This window comes from Mirounga angustirostris, unplaced genomic scaffold (genome assembly GCF_029215605.1).
Source record: "Mirounga angustirostris isolate CCGP_5_RB_7025 unplaced genomic scaffold, mMirAng1.0.hap1 SCAF_15, whole genome shotgun sequence".
Lineage (NCBI taxonomy): Eukaryota > Metazoa > Chordata > Mammalia > Carnivora > Phocidae > Mirounga > Mirounga angustirostris.
The window spans coordinates 32,528,905-32,548,172 of NW_026991723.1; the positions used below are offsets into that span (position 1 = coordinate 32,528,905).

Below are 19,268 nucleotides of genomic sequence, written 5' to 3' on the forward strand. Positions count from 1 at the left end.
ATTTTTTTTTGAAAGTATGGTATAAAACAAAAGAGATTATAAAAGGGCCATTAAATATATTGCATTAATGTTTGCTCTGTAGTTTGTGTTACTTCTTTTGTCACTGAACAGCATAACTTTTTGCAGGTAATTACTTGACAGAAAAGTCTTGATTTCTGCCAAGAAGGAAGGTATATTCCTCATACAAAGCTTGAATTTTTTGACAATATTATGAAAAGTGGATGAACAAATAGTAAATAGTAATAATTTTAAAATCTCAGCTTCTTGTTTAATAAAACCCATTGAATTACATCAGCAGACAAGTATACTTATGTTTAAGATTTCACATATTTTACTTGGATTTTAAAAGATAAATTTGCTTAATTTATTTTGGCTTTGAAATGAAAACCAGATTAGAGCCAGAAGGTAGCTCCAACACATGGAATTTATTCAAATCCTAGAGAGAAAGGAAATAAACCCATAAACCAGCTACATAAGAAAAAGATATCTTGTGATTTCAGGCTATCCAGATATATGTTTGTGTGTTTTCTTTTAAAACTCCATTACTCACTAAATTGGTGCTTTTACTTAAGTTAGAAAGATTCCCCCCAATTATGTAACTTTGTATCTATTTTAAGACTGTATAAGCTATAAAAAATGCAGATTTGTGGGTATATGTATACATGTGAAGTAATACTTCACTTGATTTTGATTTGCTAAGCAAATCAATGCATAGATACTTTATCCGTAGATAACAGGGCTTGAGAAAAAGACATTACCACTAGATATTTAATATTTTCACTTTTTATTTCAATGATGTCATCATCTCCTTTGAGATGTTGAGATAATACCATCTTAAGATAAACTGAAGGTTTCCCAGCTGAAATTATTCAGTCCATTCTGTTGCATTTTCTTATGTTGCTCCTGGTTCTATAGTTGACTGGTTTAGGTTGAGCATCAGGCCTTCTGATGAATGAGAATGACCCTTGTCCTGACTATTTAGAGAATGGGAGGGTCTGTTCTCTGGGAACCAGTTTGTAGAAAATTGCTGTGGGGGAACAGTATTTTGGAAGGTACAGAGTGTAGTGGTTATGAGCAAATGCTTTCAAGTAACTCCCACTTCTGCCACCTAATCACTTTGTGCCCTTATTCAGGTACTTATCTGCTCTGTGCTTTAGTTTCCTTATCTGAGGTAATAATACCTGTTTTACAGAGTTATCGTGGGAGGTACCTATGTAAGGATTTTAGCACTGTGCACAGCACATAGGAATGAGGACATTTTGATCAAATGCCTGTTATTATTGACCTGATTTCAGGTATAGATTCTAGACCCAGATCTCCACAGTTACTTAAAATTATTTGGCCGTTTTGCTATGTAGACTGTATCTACTTCAGATAGATACTGTAGATCATAGCTACTATTTTTTTTTTTTAAGATTTTATTTATTTGACAGAGAGCGAGCGAGTGAGTGCATGCACAAGCCAGGGGAGCGGCAGGCAGAGGGAGAGGGAGAAGCAGGCTCCCTATATCCCAGGACCCTGGAATCATGGCCTGGGCCGAGGGCAGACACTTAACCCACAGAGCCACCCAGGTGCCCCGACCATAGCTACTTTTACTGGAGAAATAGAAAAAGCAGAATACTGTAACTAATTTATTATTATAGTCAATAGGAAAGAGTAGAATGAAAAGTTTATTGATGTCCATTGTGTTTACTAGACTTAATGGTCTCTTAACTACCTAGCTTTGGGGTTTTTTAAAAAAGAAGCTAAAAGCTTTCTAGGCTTTAAAAAGAAACATTACAAGTTTTAAAAAAGAATCATCATTATCATCATCATCATCATCAGTTAAAGTTATTCCTGCAAAAGCAGTAATATCTGTAATTTCTTCTTATCAAAAGGCTCTTGCTAGCCTCCTGGTTCAAAATACCTTTTAGGGAGATAATCTTTGTAGCTCACACTGTAAACTTCATGTGCTTTTATGGTTTAACATTGATCAGAAAAAGTAGAATTTAAGTGGAAGACTGGACCCTGATTTTGTGTTTCTAAATGTATTAAATGTTAAGATGTATTTGTTTGATTTAGAAATTATACATTAGCAATTGAAGATCAGTTTTTTTGGTGTTTGTATGTGTGTGGTTTTTTTTTTTTTTTTTTTTTTTGAATCTCAATATGGCAGTTGAAATTTAGGTGCTGTCATGGAGGAGGAGTACAAGACCCTGAGATTTTTATGGGAGGTGAGGAGGAAGTACTCCCTAAAAACAGCAAAAAGGATGGGATCAGGATGTGTAGTTTTCTAAGGAAGTTACAACTGGCAATCTGTATGTAGTTTTTCATATTCCCCCTGCCTTTTTTTAGTTGAGTTTTAAAGTTTGAAACTCTGAAAACAAAAAATGCAAATCGGCCTTTAAAAACAAATGGCCTTTGGTTGGTGGAAAGGTATATAGTTGAATGGTGCCTAAGAAATTCTTTATATTGTACATAGCAATATACCCCTGAGGAGGGTATTTACCTTGCAGGGTTACTTAATGCAGTCAGGTTTTGCTTTGGGGATAATGCCAAATACTTAGTCTTCTTATTTGTAACATAGTAGGCTTATTACTGTGACTAAAAACAATCTTTGCTGTAGTACTGTGTATTGTTGGATATTGTTCTTTCTTATAGCAGAGCAAGCAGTTCTTACCTGTCGCACGCTGAGACTTCTCCCCACAGAATAGTGCATTGTCTCCTAAGTCTTGGGAACAGCCCCTTCCTCTTTTTTCCTTCTCTGCTGCAGAATAAATGTTTCAAATTTATGTTAGTCTATTTCTTTCAACACTTTTACAAATTGCTAACATATCCCATCTACATAAAATAGAACAGAGTAATTTATTCTAATTGCATACCTTGTGTTTGTGATCTCCTCCACCAAACCTCTAGCCAGAGGTTTCCGTGTTTGCCTGAATGATATATGTGTGTATGTATATATAATTTAATATACAGTTGACCCTTGAGCAACATGGGTTAGAGGTGCTGATCCCCTGAGCAGTTGAAAATCCATATACAACTTTTGACTCTGCAAAAACTTGACTACTAATAGCCTAATGTTGAAGCATTACCGAAAACATGAAATCAGTTAACACTTACTTTGTGTTATATACTGTATTCTTATAATAAAGTAAATTAGAGAAAAGAAAATATTAAGAAAATCATAAGGAAGAGAAAATACATTTATCGTACCACACTGTTTTTACTGAAAAAAATCCACATATAAGTGGATGTGTCTAATTCAAACCCATTGTTCAAGGGTCAACTGTATATTGATATATCATATACATTGAATATATATCATATTTATATATTTGGTATATATTTAATAAATATATTTTATTTCTTCCATGCCATAGCACCCATTTTCAGAGTTGCTTATGATCATCCAGAGAATACTGCAGCTGGAAAAGAAAGGTTATGATTTTTTCTAAGTGAGTAAAACTCAGGTCTAAGAGTTTTTCAGGAGAACAAAATGAAACAGTAAGTCTTTTGTTCTTGTAAAGGAAGTTAATATTTTTTTTTGCTCTTTCTATCTAAAGGCTTTGATAGCTTAGCAATGTCGAAGAAAGAGAAAAGCAACCATACAAAGCTGTTTTTGGAAGGTACTTTAAATGAGAACAGTCTTCCAAAACTCTGCTGGTTTTTTAGTTGGCTAAGCCATGTGTTTGGTTTTTCAGCTGGCACTGTCTTCAGTCTCCCTGATTTTTATAGCTTCCCCTTGGGAAACCAGAAAACTCCAAATCATCATAGCACTGCAGAGCCTTTTGAAGAGCTGTGTGTGGCTTAGGAGTTTATTTGTCAGTCTTCTATCATATATTTGGAGTGGTTTTACTTCTATAAATCTTATGCCTTTTTTTTTTTTAAGATTTATTTATTTGAGAGGCAGAGAACGTGCACAGCAGTGGGGTGGAGGGGCAGAGGGAGAGAATCTCAAGCAGACTCCATGCTGAGTGTGGAGCCTGACGAGGGGCTTGATCCCATGACCCTGAGATCATGACCTGAGCTGAAATCAAGAGTTGGATGCTTAACTGACTGAGCCACCCAGGCACCCCACACAACTTGTGCTTTTATAAATTTTGAGGAGAGTCTGAGGAAAGAAGAAAGATGGTTAAAATTGTCTTTCTTATGTAAGCTTTTATTTTCTAGATATACCAATAATAAAATAGTAGCAATTTCACTGAAGTTAACTTACTCATGTTTCATTTAATTGGAATACATAAACCTATCACTCAAAGTAAAATTTTGTTGTATTTTTCAGTTCTGCCATTAGTTTCTTTCATTCTTATATCAAATTCAGTGATGTTATAATTTTATTATAAACATTCTTTAGAGGGTGTTGATGTTAAATTTATACCTCATTACATTGAGTATAGTTTCCTAGAAATACAATAGATATTTTAAAGTTGGTGCATAGGCATCAGTGTGTGTCTAATAGATGAGTGTTCCTTGGTGTTTTAAAAGCTAATTATATTTGTAAAGATATATTTGAATATTATTATGTGATAGTCAACAAGTGACTCCCATCATCCCCTGCTCGCTCTCTATCTCTCTCTCTCTCTCTCACACACACACACATGCACACATACACTAACTTTGAGGAAGAGATTTAGGTTTTTTTTTTTTTTTTTAAAGATTTTATTTATTTTTCAACAGAGAGAGACAGTGAGAGAGGGAACACAAGCAGGGGGAGTGGGAGAGGGAGAAGCAGGCTTCGCATGGAGCAGGGAGCCCGACATGGGGCTCGATCCCAACATGGGGCTCGATCCCAGGACCCCGGGACCATGACCTGAGCCGAAGGCAGACGCTTAATGACTGAGCCACCCAGGCGCCCTTTTTTTTTTTTTTTTTTTTTTTTTTTAGAGATTTTATTTATTTATTTGACAGAGAGAGAGAAGACAGCGAGAGAGGGAACACAAGCAGGGAGAATGGGAGAGGGAGAAGCAGGCTTCCCACTGAGCAGGAAGCCCGACGTGGGGCTCGATCCCAGGACCCTGAGATCATGACCTGAGCTGAAAGCAGACGCTAAACGACTGAGCCACCCAGGCGCCCGAGATTTAGGTTTTATCCTGTGGTTAGAAACCACACTTCTTGTTCGTGTCACATGTGCTCTAAACCTAGAGATAACAGTTCTCAATCTGAGTATCATTTGAGATTCAAAATGTGAGCAGTTACTACCCATCATTGTCACTATGGAGAAAAATATGAGTACAACTTTTAAAAGTCTTTGGGGGAATCCTGACAATTTTCAGTCCCACCCCTACAAAAATAGGACCCAAATGCTAGAGGATTAATACTAATGCAAATAAATACTTGAATGTGAGAGACCTTAAAATCATCCACAAGGCAGAAATATTCTTTAAGTCATTTCACCTTTAAAATTTCATAATTACATTGAAATAATGGGGGAAAAGTATAGCCAACATTTAAATACTTAAGTTTTCATTTTTGTTATATATTTCACCAGCATCTTGTTTAAATGAAATATGCATTTTTTCTAGGCACATAAATATCCATACATCACTAAATGTATAACCATTGGTGTATAATGTATAATATCCATACACCACTTTTCTTACCTAGAAATTAATTACTTTATCATTTTAGTTTCTCTTTGGCTCTCTTCATTGCGTGAGCTTTATATAATACTTCAACTTTTACTTGATTTTGAAACCTCAAAATATTTATCCTATTCAGACTGATACTCTCATGCCTGAGAGGAGATGTCTGTTCCTTTCCAAATTGATTCATGTATCCTCATTGTTCTTCCCCACCTTTCCTTGGTCTTCACCAGTGGGGCTTCATACTCTGTCCACAAGCACATCAGAGCTCAGTATCCAAATGGTCTTCAGCTCTGAAACCATTCCTGTACATGCCCATTAGCAGTAGGTTTCTCTCCTCAGATGGCACATTATTTCCTCATAGAATTTAGACTATTGCCTTATATATATTTGCTATTCAGTACATGATTTAAAATTTTAATCCCATAATAAAAGTTTTTTTATGTTGAGTTAGTTTAATTGTAGTATAATTAATTAATTAATTTGATGTAGTGAGGATGAAAGTGCTTTTCCCTTCACTGCTGAACAGTGATCAGTAATTTATAGGACTTGATGAAAGGAACTAACTTAATGAAGATATGAATATAGATTTTATTCTTCTTTCCCTGATGAATGGTGTCATAGACAGCTAAGAAAATGCGTTCCTATTTTAGATGAGACTGATGAAAAATGAAGTTACTGTATTTCTATGAATTTTATCCTAAAATATAAGTTGGATATAATTTCCTGTTCTGTGGACAGATCCCTAAAGGCAGGATCCTTTATCTTTTTATTTCAAAATTAAGATGTGTAAAATTTTACTGTTCTGGTACAGCATGAGTCCAGCATAAAATACTGGATGTATTTTCTTTATTCTGTTTGCAATTTCTTCTATTTGAAATTGATTTTTGTTTTGTTTTGTGGTAATTTTTCCTCTGCTTCTTTCTGTAAGATTGTCCTTCCTGCTGTCTTCCAGAATAGTTTTCTCTGCTTCCTATGACTTAATATTATATTTAAAAGATTATTTTCAAAAGCATTTATTTTTAGAAACAAATGTACAATAGCTTAAATTATGTAAAACAAATTCATTATGAGATTAATGGAACATATTCATGGAACACAGAAACTTAAAAAAAAAGCTACATATGTTTCATGGGACAATAATCTAATTTTGTTTTACCACTGGGTGTTAGCAGGAAGGCAGAATATGCTTGTAGCTAAGAGAAGCACGAGAGAGAAATGGAGTAACTTATTATCAGATGTGTCACCTCATATTGATCCTTGTGGCAGCCAGAGATGGCTGTCTACTCCCTGCCATGGTCATGCTCAGCTTGGAACCACAGCAGACTCACCAGAGGCCCAGCAGTCAGTACCTAACAGTCTGTAGGCCGTGACTAAATGTGTACATGCACAATAGAGGTTCACAAGGCTTTAGAAATGTTTGAATTACATAAATTGTCTACGTTTAAATATCAGGAGATTTCACATAAAACTCTGGAGTAACATGTTCACCTGAAAACCAGGATGATTTGAAAATCCTGCCCTGACATTCCCCCTGGGGCAGTATTTGCTGGGAGGTGAAAAAGAGGCTGTCTCCTTCAGACCATGCAAGCTCTGTCCAGTTCCTCAATTCTCAGCTTGCCCCTCTCTAGTCAGCCACAGTGGTACTTTGGGCCCTACCGCTCCCTGTGCCTGCGCAGTTATTTTGTAGGTGCCCTGGCATACTGCATTTATTCATGTTACCTGCCTGGTTCTGTGGCTATTTGAATATGCTCCCTTCCAACTTCGGTGCTCCTTCAGTCAACTAGATAGTTAAATATGTTTTGTTTGTTTGTTTTACTGCTATTGTAATCTGATTCTTTGAAAATTGATTTTCTATGTTTTGGGCATGTGAGAATAATCAGTTAGGTTTAAACTAAAAAAGCCTACACAGGGAACTACAAATGTTGGCAAGGACATGGAGAAAAAGGAACCCTCATGCACTGATGGTAGGAGTGAAAACTGGTACAGCCACTCTAGGAAAACAGTGTGGAGATTTCTCAAAAAATTAAAAATAGAGCTACCATATGATCCAGTAATTCCACTACTAGGTATTTACCAAAGAATATGAAAATACTAATTCAAAAAGATGTGTTCCTGTGTTTATAGCAGCATTATTTTCAGTAGCTAAATTATGGAAGCAGAGCAGGTGTCCATTAATCAATGAATGGATAAAGAAGTGGTATATACATATGCATATACATATATAATGGAATATTAGCCATCAAAAAAATGAAATCTTGCCATTTGCAACAACATGGATGAATCTAGAGAGTATAGTGCTAAGTGAAATAAGTCAGAGAAAGACAACAGGATTTCATTTATATATGGAATTTAAGAAATAAATGGATAAAATGAGACAAACCAAGAAACAGACTCTTAAATATAGAGAACAAAATGATAGCCACCAGAGGGGAGGTGGGTGGGGGGATTAAGAGTACACTTACCACAATGAGCACTGAGTATTTAGAATTGTTGAATCACTGTATTGTACACCTGAAACTAATTTAACACTGTATATTAATTCTGCTGAAATTAAAATATAAATAAATAAATAAGAAGCAAGCCTCTACTGAACGCCTGTATGCATAAGATATCTGTGTGCATAATAAAGCTTTCTAAGTTCCAAGGAAATTAAGAAGTGATGAAAATTCTAATTATCTTTCCTTAGAATTTCTGGAAGGAGAACTCATTATAATGAAGTTAAATATTAGTGTGTATACATAGGAGCTTGTTCTTTTTGCTTGGATGCTGCTGATGAATTTGCCTTCCTGGTTTGCACACTGACCTCCTTCCTGAGCCCTCCTTATCTGTGTTGGAGTGAGCTTGGCACTGTGGTACCATGCTGCTCTGCACGTGCATGACCCCTGTTCCTTTACAGACTTGAGTCCAGGTGACAAGGAGTCCTTTTTGAAGGGACTGTGGATATTAATTTGCAGAGTAGTTATTCTGAATGTATGTGCTTTCATCTTCTTTAGGATAGGTTAGGCCATATTGTGTTTCAGGGAAAATATAATTACCTAAAAGTTTCAGGGAAAAGTAAACTAATTCTTAAAGATGAAACTGGTTTCTTATAATTTATCAAAAATATATCTACATTTGGTTTACTTTTCCCTTTCTTATTATGTCTGTTTGCTGTATTCATTTTTCTCATTTTTTAGTCCTTAGAGTTTTTTTTTTTTTCTTCTGTAATTATCCTCACAGCTAGTAGCCACTAAAACTTTTGTAATCTAGGTGTTAGGTACAGAATCTTATGGCTACTTCTTTTATATAAGACAGTATCCGTTTATATTTCATGTGTCCTGAACTTCATTGAGTATCACTTCTCCCAAGAAGGCATGGGCTTAGCATAAACTGTGCCTCATTGTGCTTTCCCTCAGTTATGGTATTTCTTTCTTTAGGGCTTGTGAACCAACTGCTACTTTTTCCTTGTTTTAGGTCTGTGGATTTTTTTACTAATATGATTATATACTTTTGTAAATGAAGGTCTGTATCTAGTGACAATCTGTCTTTCTTTTGAGAGTTTTGTCCTGTTATTCTATAGTGAAATAAAGTTCAAGATGAGGAACATAGAAGCATAGGAAAAAAAAAAAAAGAATGTTCTAAAATACTAAGAAGTAGTTACCTCTGTGATAGAATTTCAGGAGTTTTTTAATCCTTTTTTTAAAAAAATATTTGAGAGAGAGAGAGAGCGCACGCAAGCTCTCTGGGGGGGAGGGGCACAGGGAGAGGGAGAAGCAGTCTCCCCACTGAGCAGGAAGCCCTACATAGGGCTTGATCCCAGGATCCTGAGATCTTGACCTGAGCAGATGCTTAACCGATTAACTGAGCCACCCAGGCACCCCAGGAGATTTTTAATCTTTTGTGCTTATCTCTATCGTCCAAGTTTGAAACAATCCAACATGATTTCCTTTAATCAGAAGAAAAGTTATAGACATTTTTAGAGCATAAATATTAAGAGAAGTAAATTTTCTTTAGAAATTTGTAAACATTTTAGTCATCATTTGAAAAAATTATTTTTAAAATTTTGTTCTTTCTTTGACAAAATAGGACACCACTAAAGAGTTGCACAAGTAATTACCTGCCCCAGTAGAAACACTTTGGTCTTCTACTAAAGGGTATTTCAGTGCAGTGTGTGAAAATATGGCTTTCTGTACTAGAACCAACTGAAATGCTTGTTAAAAGTTCAGATTTCTGGGCCTCGTTTCGGGACTCATTGAACCAGAATTGAGAATACTTGAGAGAAACCTGTGCTTTTTAACAAACTCCCCAGGTGTTTCTCATATTTGCTAAAGTTTGAGATCCACTTACCTGTACTTGGCTGTGTTGTACTTGTCTAAACTTGATTTTTACCTGGATCCTTGCTAATTTTCAGTCATTCCTGGCTTAGATGTAAGATGTTATAATGTATTCTTTCAGGTTAGCTTAAATTTATATATTTATCAGATACAATGGCACAGTTTTAAAGATTGATTTTGTTGAATGATGATGTTTAAGACATTCTCTAAAATGAAATTAAATTACCTGCAAGCAGAGGGTGCTGTTGAATTGGCTCTGTATTCTGAATTTACATCTTTACATTTGAATTTATACCAGATTCAGAAGGCCTGGGCAGTGCCAGGAAGCGGTTAATATTGCAGTGATAGTTAAAGCCTTTAAGTACTTGGAAGCGAGTGTGTTAAACTTCCTTCTGCAAATTGATTTTCTTTTTTTTTAATTTTATTTTATTATGTTATGTTAATCACCATACATTACATCATTAGTTTTTGATGTAGTGTTTCATGATTCATTGTGTGCATATAACACCCAGTGCTCCATTCAATACGTGCCCTCTTTAATACCCATCACCAGGCTAACCCATCCCCCCACCCCCCTCCCCTCCAGAACCCTCAGTTTGTTTCTCAGAGTCTATAGTCTCTCATGGTTTGACTCCCCCTCCGATTTCTCCCCCTTGATTTTTCCCTTTCTACTATCTTCTTCTTTTTTTTTTTTTTAAACATATAATGTATTATTAGTTTCAGAGGTACAGGTCTGTGATTCAACAGTCTTACATAATTCTCAGCACTCACCATAGCACATACCCTCCCCAATGTCTCTCACCCAGCCACCCCATCCCTCCCACTCCCACCCCCACTCCAGCAACAAATTGATTTTCATTTGCAGTATTTCATGCACATCAGTGATGGAATGACAACATCTTTAATAGTTTGAAATCATGGTTTAAGAGATATGCACTGTGTCTTTTGGTGATTCTTTAGAGTTGGCTCATCTTTTTTACTTTTTCACCTATATTAGGGTATAATAAAATACATGAAAGTTATCAAAGTATTTTGGCACTTATTGTGAAAATTCTGTTCATTTTTCTAAATGTTTCTAAAACATATGGGTTACTTTTGGATAAGAAAATTGACTTCAGTATATTTTCTGTAGATGCCCTCTAAACTGGACCATAGGAACAAGCTTATAGTCAAATAAAGTAGAATCTGTTGCCTCTTTGCAACAGAGGCAATGGCACACCATGGGGAATTATGTGTACTTAGTAGAGACTTACTATTGGATTTGGGGTTGTTTCGGTAATTTGGGGGAGTTCAATGGAAGAGTGGTTTTGGTTTGGATTAGATATTGGGAGAAAATGGGGGCAATTGTATGATCTGTTATCTTAATAATTTGTTGGGCAAGAGGAACAGAGTGGGCTAAAGCTGTAATTGGTAAAGAAGTAGCATTGTACTCATGTTAGCTGGAACTGGGAATATTGTATTAGGTTATTGTAGTTTGTATAGTGTTCTTATTTTTGTGTTTTAGCACAGTTGTGCAATGATGTTTTATTTTGTCTTGCTCCATCCTGATCCCTGAGTAACCTTTTCTGGTCTCTCATTCTCAGTCTACACACACCCGCACACACGCTCTTTTTTAGTCAGCTCATTTAGGTGAACAATAAAAGATCAATATAATTTCTCTTTTATTGTTAGAATCAGTCCAACCTTCCTTTTAAATAATTAAATTATTTTTACCTGACACTCTGGCTGTGAAAATGTATATATAAGTATTATTTTGGGCAGCATAAGCTCAAAGTGATTTCGGGATTGCAAACTATCTAAAAGCACCATTGGTGTATTTTGTATTGATACTCATTTGCCTATGTGTTTGTTTCTTGAACTCATGATTAAAAAGAAAATGGTGTAAGATTAAATTAGCTAACTTAATTTTAACAAAAGTCATCACCTTTTAAGTAGGATTTACTTACTAAGATTAATGATGTGCTTATTAAATTTATAATCTGAGAATTAATCTGAAATTAGATGGTTTTGAATACTTCTTGGAAATGATATACATATGTTTAATTATCTTTTCAGATTTTCAATATGGCTTAAATCTAATAATATTTTTATTAAATAGCTTGAGTTTTAATCTAAGATACATTTAAATTTAAAACAATAGATTATGCAAAGTAGGATCTGTTAATATCATTTAATAGTATATTTTGATTTTATTTTTTATATTATATTAATTATATAATTATATAATTTTATTAATTATATCGAAATGTACATGACACCCCTCTATAACATTTCCTACTTTTTTTTGGCTGCCTATCATTGATCTCCACTTCGTATCACAGTAATTTTGTAACATTTTCTAGGGAGTATAGAAAGATGATTCATTTTTTGCTCCAGCATTGTTTAAATTTTTTTTCTGTTATTTAGTTTTAAAACATTTCCTTTAGGGGCTCCTGGTTGGCTCAGTTGGTTAAGCGTCTGACTCTTGGCTTTGGCTCAGGGTATGATCTCAGGGTGTGATCGAGCCCCGCAATGGGCTTCCCACTTGGCGTGGATTCTGCTTGAGATTCTCTTTCCCTTTGCCCCTCTCCTCCATGTGCACTCTTTCTCTCTAAAATAAATGAATAAATCTTAAAAAAAAGAACCCCACATTTCTTTTAATTGTCACAACTCGTTATTTATAATGACATGCATGTTTTTAGGATTGATGTCCAGATTTGCGATAAACCTCTTTCATTTTTCTTTCATATGCAAGCTATAATATTTCCAGGCTTTTCAAGGTGTTTATGTGACTGTGTTTGTGAATACATATGAATATATTTTTTTTGAATTGGTGACACTCATTAACCAGTATGTCACTGAAGTAGTACATTATGAGTTTTACTTTGTTGTTGTTGTTGTTGATGTTAGTATTTCATGTCTAATCAGAAAACCTGTCTTTGTCATTCTTTCTCATTAATTGGATTACCAGGTAATCCTAAAGCCTTTTCATTACTTCTATATAAAATTTTACCTCTCATCTCAAATTAAATGCATCCCAAATTGGCTGCTTCTTGGCCAGATCCCAGTTTTCTAGCAGCTACTCTAATGCTACCTGACATAATGTAAAGTAAGGGGAAGGAAAATTAAATGGAGGGGATCATTCCTTTAACAGAATCAAATGAGAATCTTTTACTATTGTAAATTAACAAACATATAACCATGTGAATGCATTTCTAGGTCTTTCCCAGGACAATCTCTGGAAGATGTTTATATTCACTGTCTTGGGCCAATTTTCTCTCAAGAATGTCAGTTTATAATTTCTACAACTATATTTCTCTCTGCCTAGTTCTCTGTACCCTTACGTAGCTCTGGATATGAACACTATTTTTTTTTCTAATTTTATTGAGGAAAAATGGAAATTGCTTCCATTTGCATTTCTTTGAGTTCTATAAGAGGTTGAACATTTTCATCTTTAGTCATCATTTTATGTTTTAAAAAATTCCTGCTGTTTGTCCTTTACATTCTATTTTTTCATTAGTGTTTTCTTGCTATGTTATATGAGCTTTGTATTTAATTAGGGATAGTCATGTCTGCCAGTTTTCTTTTGTAACCTGTATGTTCAACGTTTGGTGTTATGCTCAAAAAGCCTTTCCTTACTTTAGAATATTGTAGTAACAGTCATTTAGATTATCATTTATTAATTTTATAATTTCTTTTCTAGAATTGATTTCATTGTATGGTGTGAGGCAGAGAGCAAACTTAATTTTTTTTGAAGATTTATTTACTTAATTGAGAGAGTGCAAGCATGCAGTGGGGAGGGACAGAGGGGGAGAGAGGGAGTCTTTTTTTGTTTGTTTGTTTGTTTTAAGCAGTATTTCATAGGGCTGGTTTGGTGATCACAAATTCTTTTAGTTTCTGTTTGTCCTGGAAGCTTTTTACCACTCCTTCTATTTTTAATGACAGCCTAGATGGATAAAGTATTCTTGGCTGCATATTTTTCTCATTTAGTACCCTGAATATATCCTGCCAGTCCTTTCTGGCCTGCCAGGTCTCTGTGGATAGGTCTGTTGCCAATCTAATGTTTCTACCATTGTAGGTTACGTATCTCTTCTCCCGAGCTGCTTTCAGGATTTTCTCTTTGTCTCTGAGACTTTTAAGTCTTACTATTAGATATGGGGGTGTTGACCTATTTTTATTGATTTTGAGGGGGGTTCTCTGTGCCTCCCGGATTTTGATGCCTGTTTTCTTCCCCAAATTAGGGAAGTTCTCTGCTATAATTTGCTCCAAAATACCTTCTGCCCCTCTCTTTCTTCTTCTTCTGGGATCCCAATTATTCTTTTTTTTTTTTTTTTTAAGATTTTATTTATTTATTTGACAGAGAGAGACACAGCGAGAGAGGGAATACAAGCAGGGGGAGTGGGAGAGGGAGAAGTAGACTCCCCGCTGAGCAGGGAGCCCGATGTGGGGCTCGATCCCAGGACCCTGGGATCATGACCTGAGCCGAAGGCAGACGCTTAATGACTGAGCCACCCAGGCGCCCCTCAAGTCAGTGTTTTACTTGGTAAACATGTCTGAGACCATGCATCCCTGGCTGCTAAGCACCATGGCAGACAGGGCTAGAAAGGTAACAGCTTTATTTTGAGCAGGGGGCAAAGACAAGGCAGCACTTTACAGCTACATTGTAACTAGATCCTGCATCTGGGATCCCAATTATTCTAATGTTGTTTCGCTTTATGGTATCACTTACCGAGAGAGAGAGAGAGAGAGAGAGAGAGAGAGAGAGAGAGTCTTAAGCAGACTCCTGGGAGTCCAACACAGGCTCTATCTCAGGACCCTGAAATCACAACCTGAGCCAAAACCAAGGGTCAGGCGCTTAACCGACTGAGCCACACAGGTGCCTTGCAAACTTAATTTTTCCATGTCTTCTTGTTTCAAATTGTTTACTTGAAGTTGAGTTTTAAAATAATTTTTTAACCAGTTTATCTCTAACCTATTTATCGTCTTCTAATATGGGGGTCACCTGGAGAATTTTTAATTGGTATGGGGACCCCATCCCAGAACAGGTAAGTCTGAATCTCTGGGTATGTGAACTGTTCATTGGTATTTTTTACAAACTTGTTAAAAAGAGTGAGGGAAGAGAAAAAGGGAAAAGAGAGAGTGCAAGGACTGACAACCACTGCAGTACACTTTTATAATCATTTGCATTTGTGTGTGGGTTTTCATTGTTTTTATTGGTTTCTCCATCCTATATTTGTTACTTATTCATTATAATTTACTGATTCTTATGTTTCCAAATATAATTTGGTTTCCTGTTTATTCTAGGAGAGGTGCTATAGCATCTCTTATTCAGTTGAGTTTGGATTTAGCTTTATAAAATAAATCCCCATTTTTATGGTTACCTCTGAATGGAAATAAGTTTACCTGATATTAATTATAGTATCAGTCTTTTGAATTTGTAATCTTAAGAGTTACCAATTAGCTGCATTAAAGAAAGTTAACTGTTTTGTGACTTACCCAGAAATTTATTTCTTTTTAATATGAGTAACTTTGCATAACTGTCTGAATTCTGTAGCCATTATTTGATGGCATTCATTAGCTTCAGCTAACTCCTTGGAAGAGATGCAGCAGTAATAGTAATTTCTTATAATACATTATTTGATAATGTAAACAGTAGAATTATGCTCTGGGTTAAAATATGTATGTATATACACACACACACAGGTACATGTATACAAGTAGACCTTGTAGAAAGGCAAATGGTAATAACAAAGATGACGATATATATGACTTTTCCCTTTTTCTCTTTCCTCACTCTTTTTTGTTTGTTTTAATGAAAAGGGATTAGAATGTGATAAATTGCTCTTCTTCCTTTTAGATTGTAAGATCCTATATTCAACTTCTGGATTAATGGGTTGAAGGGACAGCAGAAGCTTTTTATCTTTTTATTCTCTCCAAATATTATATTTCATTTAATGTGCCATTTTCCATCAGGTCCTCGGTATTTTGGGCTTTTTCTAGCCTACAGGATTCATATTTCTTGATAGTTCACTTATAACAATTCCAAGGCCACATATATATATGCCTTTGAGCTGTAAATTAAAACCCCATAATGGGGCGCCTGGGTGACTCAGTCGTTAAGTGTCCGCCTTCGGCTCAGGTCATGATCCCAGATTCCTGGGATCGAGCCCTGCATCGGGCTCCCTGCTCAGCGGGAAGCCTGCTTCTCCCTCTCCCACTCCCCCTGCTTGTGTTCCCTCTCTTGCTGTGTCTCTCCCTGTCAAAAAAATAAATAAAAATCTTAAAAAAAACCACAAAACCATAATGAACCTTTTCTATTGGACTCAGAAGCCCAATATCAATTTCTCTAGCCATGATCTAATTATATTCAGTTGCTGCTCATGGGGGGATTTGATACATCTCATGAAATATGGGCACCACTTGTTAAATCTCATTTGTTGCTGGGAGTTGGCTTTCTAAGAAGTTGAAGAATGTCTTGGGAACTGGGTGGGGTCAACAATGCATATTTATGGTGGAGGCTGTTGAGTATCTCTTATAACCAGAATTGACCATTTTAGTTGAGTGCTATAGGTCATTATAATGGGACAGTGACATATAAGTATACAATTTAGAAATAACATTGAAAAAACACTACATTAAGAATTTGACTATCATTCACATATTTTATACATTTAAGAATAAAATAAGCATGCAGTGTAGAGACATTCAAATTCATTTACAAATAAAATAAAAACATTTGTGTGATTTAGTTTAGTACTTTTTTTTTTTTTAAAGATTTTATTTATTTTGAGAGAGTCAGCAAGAAAGAGAGAGCACGAGCAGGGCGAGGGGCAGAGGAGAGGGACGAGCCAACTCCCCGCTTAGGAGGAAGCAGATGCAGGGCTCAATCCCAGGAACTTGAGATCACGACCTGAGCCAAAGGCAGATGCTTAACCAACTGAGCCACCCCGGCGCCTTGGAATTTACTACTTTGCATGTACTTTGTATGTAAATTGGGAGTAAAGTCATAAAAGCAGTAACCAGGAATATTATTTAAATAGTTTTTGTGTTATTACACAATTTATGAAAATTGACATATTTTGTCATTTTAAGCATATTTAGTTGTTTCTTCCTCTTTATCCTCTTAGGAGTAGGGTAATATGATTTTATTCTATTACTTCATATTTTAAGAAATATAACTAATTATAAAGATGAACTTGAGTTGGCTTAAGACATGTATTGCTAGTGACATTGTAAATTGGTCTAATATTATGAAAGGAAATTTGAGAAAAGGTCTGTAAAACTTTAAATATGTGCATACTCTATGATCTGGCATTTTATTTCTAAGAATTTGAGCTAAGGAAATAGATATGAAGAAATAGGTACAGATACATGCAAGATTTTATTTGTAAAGATGTTCAACGTAGCATTATTTAAAACAGCAAAACAAAACAGCCTGACAGCTGACAGTGTCTAGCAGTAGAGGATTAGTGACATAAATCCTGGTGCAGTTACATAGAAAAATACTGTGGAGCCATTCAACAGTGTCGTTAGGTGAATACTTAGTGCCACGGGACCTTGTTGAGTGTGTTCTAAGACAGACCTCATGTGAAGTACGGTTCCCGTGACAGAAGTGCACTTAGATGAGTGTACAAAAAGTACATTAAAGGAACGCATGGGTGGCTTAGTCATTAAGCGTCTGCCTTCGGCTCAGGTCATGATCCCAGGGTTCTGGGATCGAGCCCCACATCGGGCTCTCTGCTCAGCGGGAAGCCTGCTTCTCCCTCCCCCACTCCCCTGCTTGTGTTCCCTCTCTCTCGCTGTGTCTCTCTCTGTCAAATAAATAAATAAAATCTTAAAAAAAAAAAAGACAAAAAGTACATTAAAGGTTGTGGTTCTTCCTAGGTGGTTATTATTTTCCTCATGGTATCCTTTGTTACTTTTTGACATTACTCCAATGAGCATGTTTTAATTTTGCAGTTGGGGTGGGGACCAAACACATATTTTTAAAAATTTTTGCTTCCTGAGATGCCTAGTACTTGCATTTTTATGTGATGTCTTTTTATAAATGGTTTAAAGCATCAGGATGAATATGATAATATGTAACAAAATATAGCACATTATTGGAGCCATTTTCATGATTAATTGATAGTTTTCTATTTTAGATGTTAGAAAATTTCTTGCCAACTTTTCTCTGTGAAAGATCTTGGCAATAGATCTTTTTTGTTCATTTCAGCACATTTTATGAATGGATATTTATTATGAAAAGCATCAAACATCTTCCTTTCACTAAGAGTTGACAGCCAGAGTGTTCTCACTTGATTGAACTGATGGCATATAATAGTCTGTTTATTTAATCACTTTAGCTTACTCAGCCATTTTGAACCATGATGGAGTAAAGACTCTCTGCCTTTACTTTTTGAAGATAAAATTGAGAGATTTAAACATGATTTATTCTGCTTTGACCCATAGTTTGAATTAACTTGGCTGTTTGCATTCATTTTCGAGAAGCACTCAATCCTTCCAAAGTAATAATCTAATCAATCCCTTTGTTTTTTCAAATTGCTCTGGAGACAGTCCTAAGCTACCTAGACTATCAAGCTTTCTTTTATTAGAGTAAGAAACATAAAATTGATTTTCATAGCTCATTTTGAAAACAATATGTATTTAAGAGAGCAACATTTTGTTTCTAATAAAAGTCTCATTGTATGATGTTATACAAACATTTTGCCAATTCATGCTGACCTTTGCTTACTGATCCTCAGATAAGATTAGTGAGCTTTGAGAGAACTGAGAGTTTTTAAGTGCTGTTGTCGAATTAGTTCTGGGTGATAGTAAATACCACCATCTCACCTTGCTTCTACTATGGGCACCATATACTTTCAGGCATAGCTGTTGGGTAGTCTGCAGGCAGTATTTCCCACAGAGGCCTTCTGTGCTCTTTTCTTACCCAAGCGCTATACCTTATTCTATTTTCATATTGAGCTGACCAGGCAGCACCCCTTCTAAAGAATTGTTCTCTCCCTACCTTCAATCCCTTTATTTTCTATTGGTTATGAACCAATGTATCTTTCAATGTCTACTTTAAGTAGCAGAAGCACCCTTCCCCATGCAGTATGGCTTTTTCCTGGGGCTTCATTTCAATTTCTTTTTGGTAGTTGGTCATGTAAAAGCCTTTGGACTACATTTTTTTTTTTATGTTCCTAGAAAAGTGGGGCTGTGCTTTTATTTATCTCAGTGCTTTCTTAAAGCTCTGTAGAATTCCTGCATATATATTGAATAAAATTAAAGATTTTATGTGATAATGAACTATTCTGGTAGCTACACTTACTTGCCAAGTAAGATAGACAAAATACACAGGATATGATCTTTTATCCTTCCTTTCAGGGGTACTTAACTTGGAGTCCAAGGAGAGGACTTAGTGATCTGT

At 35.6% G+C, this 19,268-nt stretch overlaps 1 protein-coding gene and 1 non-coding gene across 16 annotated transcripts in view; one reads left to right on the forward strand and one right to left on the reverse strand.

Annotated features, from left to right (window-relative positions):
• KDM4C (lysine demethylase 4C) overlaps positions 1-19,268 on the forward strand; it is a 459,829-nt gene that overhangs the window by 191,431 nt on the left and 249,130 nt on the right. The gene's annotated exons all lie outside the window — the stretch shown is intronic.
• On the reverse strand, positions 14,409-14,539 carry LOC123850336 (small nucleolar RNA SNORA63). Its single transcript, XR_006792299.1, has one exon. It is a non-coding gene; the product is annotated as a small nucleolar RNA SNORA63 (small nucleolar RNA).